We start from the raw sequence: 7,154 nt of genomic DNA on the forward strand, positions 1-7,154 counted from the left end.
AAAAATGTCTACAAATCCAAGGCTAATGGACTGTGTGAGAAATAAATACTCATTAAACACAACTGTGACTTTAGTTGTGTTTAATGACTAAATGCAGGTAGTATTGATGTTGCTGCCTCTTGTGCAGGTGCTATAGCAACAGGGCAGAATCTATTGTTGTTGCCACCCCCAGGGCAGTTACTATAGCATAAGGGCAGATTACTACTCATGTTGCTGCCTCTGGGGCAGGTACTGTAGCAGAAGGGCAGATACTATTGATGAACTCAAACTGTCTTATAATTTTTTGTATGAACTGTTTGACATTGTGGCCATTGTTACAGTGACTATTGTCAGGCAGTGACTACCCAGCATTTTTCCATTTATTGAATGAAAGGTGATATTTTTGAAAATGATTAAAGTTATGATTATAATTTTTTTAAGATATAGCATCTATATTGAATCGCTAGGAAGATAGGCAATTCTGCCCTACAAAGAAAATAACTAATACTTTTATCACATGTAAAATAAATACATGGCTAGGGAAATTACCTGTCTGTCTGTCTGTCTGTCTGTGACTTTTTCCCCACAGCCCCCGAAAACTTGGCGAGTGGGTTCGGGGACAACCCGCGAGAACCCGGCCTAGAGTAAACAGAGTGCGTCTCGGGCCCCGACCTCTGACTTCCATACGACTCTGGTTTCTCTTCATTTTACTAAAGACTTCCGTGGAGAGGAACACATTTACGAGTTCAACGTATTTTTGGAGGGCCTTTGCTTCTGGCAGAGCCCGATATCTTGTTTCAAGAGAAATCAACAGAGACTGAGGTGCCTCAAAGCTCGCAGAGTCGAAGGTCATGGCCGGAGGGCAGGATCATCAGTCAGCCAGAGGGGCTGGACTGCGCAATACTTTGCAGTTCGTATGGAAGAACAAGGGCAAGCAGATTGGGAATCGAGAATGGTTCATCAGGACGGTGATCATTGAAGGTTTAAGGGTGGACCCAGGGCATGTTTACTGCCTCCAGCGGAACGCAGCTGCAGAGGGGTATGATCTTTCACTGAACAGCCAGGCCTTGTACAGGCGGTGTATGGATATTTGCAAAGAGAAGGCAACGAGCGAGCCTTTTTCGAATTTCCAGGTTTTCCCCTTGTGCCGGTTGGATTTGAAGATCATAACTGTGCACATGTACAATCCCTATGTGGGTGATGACAGCATCGGTGCTTTTCTAGGCCGGTTTGGGAAAGTGAGTCCCGGAGTACGATATCTAAGGGATGGGTACGGGATATGGTCGGGAAGGAGGCAGTTCCGGGTCGTACTGAACAGGGATTCGGAAGGAGTCGATAAGCTGGTTCACCCACCAGCCTATTTCTCCATTGGTGCGGACCGGAGGTACCTGTTTTATTCAGGCCAGCCAAGTTTTTGCAGACACTGCCGCAGCTTTGGCCACTTGGCCACGGGGTGCACCCTGCTGAAGTGCAGAAACTGCGGGAAGCCAGGTCATGGGGCAGCCAACTGCAGGGAGGCCCGAGTCTGCAATGGCTGTGGGAAGCAGGGTCACATTTTCAAAGATTGCCCAAAGAGACAACGGACCTATGCGGATGCAGCCGGCGATGGCCTCGTGGTAGATGCTGCGAACTCTCCTCTACGGCCAATAGAGGAGGTTCTCAAGGAAATTAGAGCGGTCGCAGATGAGATGGGAAAAGCTCCAGGGGGAAGTGCAGCAGAGGAGGTCCAGACGACGGAGACCTTGGAGGAGATGGAGTTGCTGACGGGCGCCTGGAAGGATAGTCCGCTGAGCGAGATGTCAGACGACTCTGCTACACCCACCCGTTCGCGGAAGATGAGGTCGAGTTCGGCTGGCGGGGCAACTGGATCAGCATCTTCAGGCAATGAGCAGTCAAGTTTGGAGTATAAGGGGAAAAGGAGTAAGAGGAGGAGGGTCACTGACAGGGGGTTGGTGGAAGAACACAGGAGGCCATCGGTGGCCGTCTCCAACTGGTTTGCAGTACTGAACCCTGATACCGGGGATGAAGGGTCGGAGGTAGGGGTCGAGATCCAGGATCCAGGGTCATTGAAGGCTCCTGCACTGGAGGTCTCTGAAGCCTCGATAGGGAGCACTGGAGATAAGGTCCAAGAGTCCTGTTTGGGTCTGGCAGTTTCCGGGAAGGGCGCCTCAGGGGTGGACACCGATACTGAGGAGGCTTCGATGGAATGTGCACAGGTGTTGTCCGGGGGAGACTGTTCTTCCAGCTCTGGGGAGGGATCGCTGGTCTGTGGACAGGTACCAACCCGTGTAGACTCATCTTCCAGTCCTGAACGCTCGTTTGTGGCGCCGGGCACGCCGAACAGTGACCTCTATCTGGAAGAGGTGAGTGGTTTGGGGAGGGGGAAGTATACGGGCCGTGGATGATCTTGGGTTTTTTTCTTTCTTTTGTATGGCCCTGTTTACAGCTGTGACAGTGAATGTCAGGGGGTTAAGGGATGTGGGGAAGAGAGGAGGAGTGTTTCAGTACCTTTCCTGCGTCTATTTTCAGGTCTGTTTTTTACAAGAGGTTCATTTAATGGACATGGGGGATGTTTCTGTTTTTTCAAGAGAGTGGGTAAAGGGAGAATCCAGATGGGGGATAGGGGGGGTGCACTCCTCTGGGGTGGGGATCCTGTTTGGAGATAGGGAGTTTTGTGTGGGGGGTTGTTTTTCCGTCATACAGGGGAGGGTTTTAGTGGTTGATGCCGACTGGAGGGTGGCGAGGTTTCGCTTTATTAATGTTTATGCACCTGCTGAACCTCGGGGTAGGAAAGAGTTATTTTTGGCCCTGACAGATGTTTTTGTTACTAACCGAACTGTGGTGCTGGGGGGGGATTTCAATGTCTCTTTTGAAGGTACTGGGGATTTTAGCCTACCTTATTTGGTGTCTGTTGTTAAGAATTTTTCTTTTAGAGATTCTTTCAGAGTCATCAACCCCACGGGGGAGGGTATGACATGGGCAAACTCAAGGGGTTCACGTAGCCGAATTGACTTTATGTTTTTACCTGCATCTGTGCCAGTCTCGAGAGTCACCGTTTCTCCTGTCTGGTTTTCTGACCATTGCCAAGTACAGGTGGTGTTCTCGGTTGAGGCGCCTATATTTGGGAGAGGGTTTTGGAAATTAAACGTAAACATTTTGGGGGATTTTTCTTTCAGGGAGGCTTTTAAATCCCATTATGAGATATGGGGTGACCTCAAGCCCTATTTTGGTTCTTTAGTCGAATGGTGGGAGTGCGTAAAGCGCAATGTGCGCACACTGGCCATTTCTCACTGTGTTGCTAAGGCTCGGGCTGACAGGGGAGTTTTTCGGCAGCTTCAGGGGGAACTGGCGGCCTTGGTGGCAGCTGAGAACAATGGTGAGGGGAGGGATGTGGAGAGGATGGAGGTTTTAAAAAGTAAGTTGGGGCTGTATTTTCAGGGGAAGGCCAGGGATTTTCTCTTCAGGTGTCAAAGGGGTAAGTTTGAGTTTGGGGAGGCGAGTAGTTCATATTTTTTTAAACAGGTTAAAGCTGCTCGGGCCAAAGCAGTAATTGCCCAGCTGCGAACAGAAGGGGGCGGAATGGTCTCTGACCCTAGTGGGATGGTGGAAGCAGCGTCCGCATTCTACCGAGAATCCTTTAGGGAGATGGACATAGACGGTTCGAAAGAGAGTGTCTTTTTGGGTTTTTTGAGGAGGAAGGTTCCCCCGGAGGCAGTCGTTGATCTAGACCGCCCTTTTGAGCTGACGGAGGTTGAGGCTGCTTTGCGGGCTTTACCTACCAACAAGGTGCCAGGTTTTGATGGGATTCCTCTGGAGTTTTGTTACCTTTTGGGAGGTTTTGGGGAGAGATTTTCTTTCTGTAGTTAATGCAGTGTTTGATTCAGGGCTTTTAGGGTCTTCAATGAGGGAGGGGGTCTTGACGCTGTTATTTAAGAAAGGGGAAAGGGATAACCTGGGGAATTATAGGCCCATTACACTATTGTGTGCAGACTATAAGGTGGTAGCCCGGGTTTTAGCGGGCCGCCTCAGGAAGGTTCTGCCCCATGTCATACATGAGGATCAGACATGTGGGGTGGAGGGGAGGTCCATTCACTGGAACCTGAGTCTGGTGAGGGACTGTATTGCTTGGGCCCAGGACAGAGGGGTGCACCTCATGTTGGTGGGCTTAGACATGGAAAAAGCGTTTGATAAGGTGCACCATGGGTTCCTTTTTTCAGTTTTGGAAAGGATGGGGTTTGGGGCAGGGTTTTTGAGGTGGGTGGGGATTTTATATACGGCAGTGGGAAGTAGGGTTTTAGTTAATGGGCATGTAGGGGAGGTGGTCCCTCAGCAGACTGGGGTACGTCAAGGCTGCCCATTGTCACCACTGCTTTATGTGTTGTACATTGAGCCTCTGGCAGCAGCTTTCCGGGCGGACACACGTATTTTGGGCCTCCGCCTACCGGGTGGTGGCTCTTCAGAGGTCAAGATCTCCCAGTATGCGGATGACATGACTTTGTTTCTGACGTCCGAGGGGAGTGTTGCCAGGGTGGTGGAGGTCCTGGGGGAGTTCGGACAGGCGTCGGGGGCTAGGGTCAACCTGGGGAAATCCTCAGTTAAGTTTTTTGGGCCGTGGGCAGGGAGACAGGAAGGCCTCAGTGGTCTCTCGCTCTGCTCGGGGCCGATGAGGGTCCTGGGAGTGGATTTTGAGGTGGCAGGTAGTGAGGGCATCAATTGGGGACAGAGGATTGCAAAAGTACGCACCCGGGTGGGCCTTTGGAAAGCTCGTCGGCTCTCTATGAGTGGACGGGTTCTTGTCATTAAAGCAGACATTCTTCCGTCCTTGGTTTATTTGGCCTATGTTTTTCCTGTGCCTCCTCGTTACAGGAAGGGCCTAGTGCGAATAATTTTTTCCTTTGTTTGGGGGGGCTACGAATATGTAAAAAGGGATTGGATGGTGCAATCAGTGGAGGAGGGGGGAAGGGGTGTTCCTGACCTCCCTCTTAAGTTGGACACTATTTTCTTTTCTTCGATATGTAAAAGTTTGGTCAGCCCTTGTAGCCACGGTTTCAAGGTTTTTCTTTTGTTTTGGCTATCCTTCCCACTGCGAAGGTTGGTAGCCTGGGACAACTCCCGCCCTAAGGCGGAGACCCTCCCAGCTCATTTCCAACATGCGGTTAAGTGGAGCAGAAGGCACACTGAGTGCCTGGAGGGTCTGCTCTGCATGGACCACAGGGCTTTATACAGGACCTTGGTGGCTAAGCGGGGTCCTGTCGGTATCTATGGGGTGGGACCAGTGGTATGGAAGGCGATTCAGCAGAAGGGTCTACCTAACAGGTTGAAAGATCTAAACTGGTTGTGTCTGCATAGGCGTTTGCCCGTTAGGGAAGTCCTTCAAGGGTTAAGGTATGCCCAAGGGAGGGGTGTGAAGGCGAGGAGACGCTCCGTCATGCATTTTGGGAGTGCTCCTTTGCCCGGAGGGTGTGGAGGGAACTGGGTTCTTGGTTTCAGGTGAGGGGGATTTCATCTTTTGAAGCAGTTACGTTGGGGTTGGGTTTGGGCATCAGCAGCGGGAGGGGGTCTTTTTTAATTTGGCTCCTGATCTCTTTGGGGAAGGCAGCTCTGTGGGATTCAAGGGGGGTTTTGATTAAGTCCAATATGGACTGGGGAGTAGGTGGAGTGGTGAGTAGGGTTAGAGCTGACCTGAGAAAGAGGTTTGATTTTGATGTGGACAAATATGGTTTCCATGCCTCTAAGGAGAGATGGAAACCTCTTTATCAGTAAAGGACAGTTTGTTAAAAGGTTCTGTTTTCAAGATTGGGCCTATTTGTATTTATGTTTATTGTTTTTTTTTTTCATGACTCGTTATTGTGCGGGTTTGGGTTGGCATTGTCTTGTAATTTCAAGCGTTTTGTACAAGGCTTTTAGTGTGTAAGATGAGTGGTTTTGTTTAATAATAAAAAATAAAAAAAATCTGTTCTTATCAGTTTAATATCTGATACGTCCCCCATTGGGGGACTACATATTAAATTGATTTTTCGAACAGGGAGTCGGAAATGGGGCTTGCTCCGTCCGCTCCACGCATCGACCCGGTATTGCAGTACCTCCGGGAACGGTGCAACACTTTCCTCCCATTGTCAATGAAAACAACTACACGGAGGTAGGTAAAACAGCCAGCAGAAGAAGAGAGGTTAAAAAAAAGAAAAAGAAAAAAAAAAATCCAAACTGAAAGAAGGGCGAAGCGCTTTTCGTGTGGTCCAGCGTTTTCCCTCCAAAGTGTTGCACCGTTCCCGGAGGTACTGCAATACCGGGTCGATGCGTGGAGCGGACGGAGCAAGCCCCATTTCCGACTCCCTGTTCGAAAAATCCATTTAATATGTAGTCCCCCAATGGGGGACGTATCAGATATTAAACTGATAAGAACAGATTTTTCTTTTGGAAAAGTTTTTATTATACATTTCCTTTAAAACAGCTCACATTTGCAATACATTTACACACATAAAAACGGCATCAAGTGCATAAAAACCAGCATTACAATTAAATTTAAAAAGGTACATGTTGTTTATTTAAAACAATAAAACAATCCTATATAAAAGTACCTATTCTTGTAAAAGCCGATTACTAAAAGCCATTTAAAATGTGCATAAATGTTTTAACAAAGTAAAAACAATTTTAAGACATAAAAAGCCTGTCAAAAAGTCACTTTGTTAAAAAAGCTGTCTTCGGTCCTTTGTACAGAAACGGGGTGAGTCCTTATCAAAAAAGCCTCCTCCTGCTCTTCCTGAAACGACTCCGTACCCGTCCGTCGGGGCCCAGAGGAGACTCCTCCCCTAGGCGCATCGCCCTAGGCACCGCAGCGCTGTCAGGCCGTGGCCGCCGGGACCTTGGGTGTTGTGGGGGACCCTTCGCCTGGGGTCGAGGCCCCCTGTCGTTCGTACCACCCCAGGGCTTCCGTGGCTACCAAAGCCACTGCCTGGGGGGTGGTCTCTACCTGTTTCCCCACCAGCAGGTTGCGGGAGGACCACAGTGCATCCTTCAGACACGTGAGGGTGGGCCAGAGTTGTGTGAAGGCCTTTGTTGTAATAGGCCTTCGGCCCACCCCATACAGCACGAGCTGGGGCGTTAGGTCCTCCCCTGCTGGCAGGCGTGGGGAGATCAGGGGGCCTGCTTCCTTCCACAGGTCCCGTGCGGCTCTG

Source organism: Coregonus lavaretus (genome assembly GCF_964263955.1).
Source record: "Coregonus lavaretus genome assembly, chromosome: 34".
Classification (NCBI taxonomy): Eukaryota; Metazoa; Chordata; class Actinopteri; order Salmoniformes; family Salmonidae; genus Coregonus; species Coregonus lavaretus.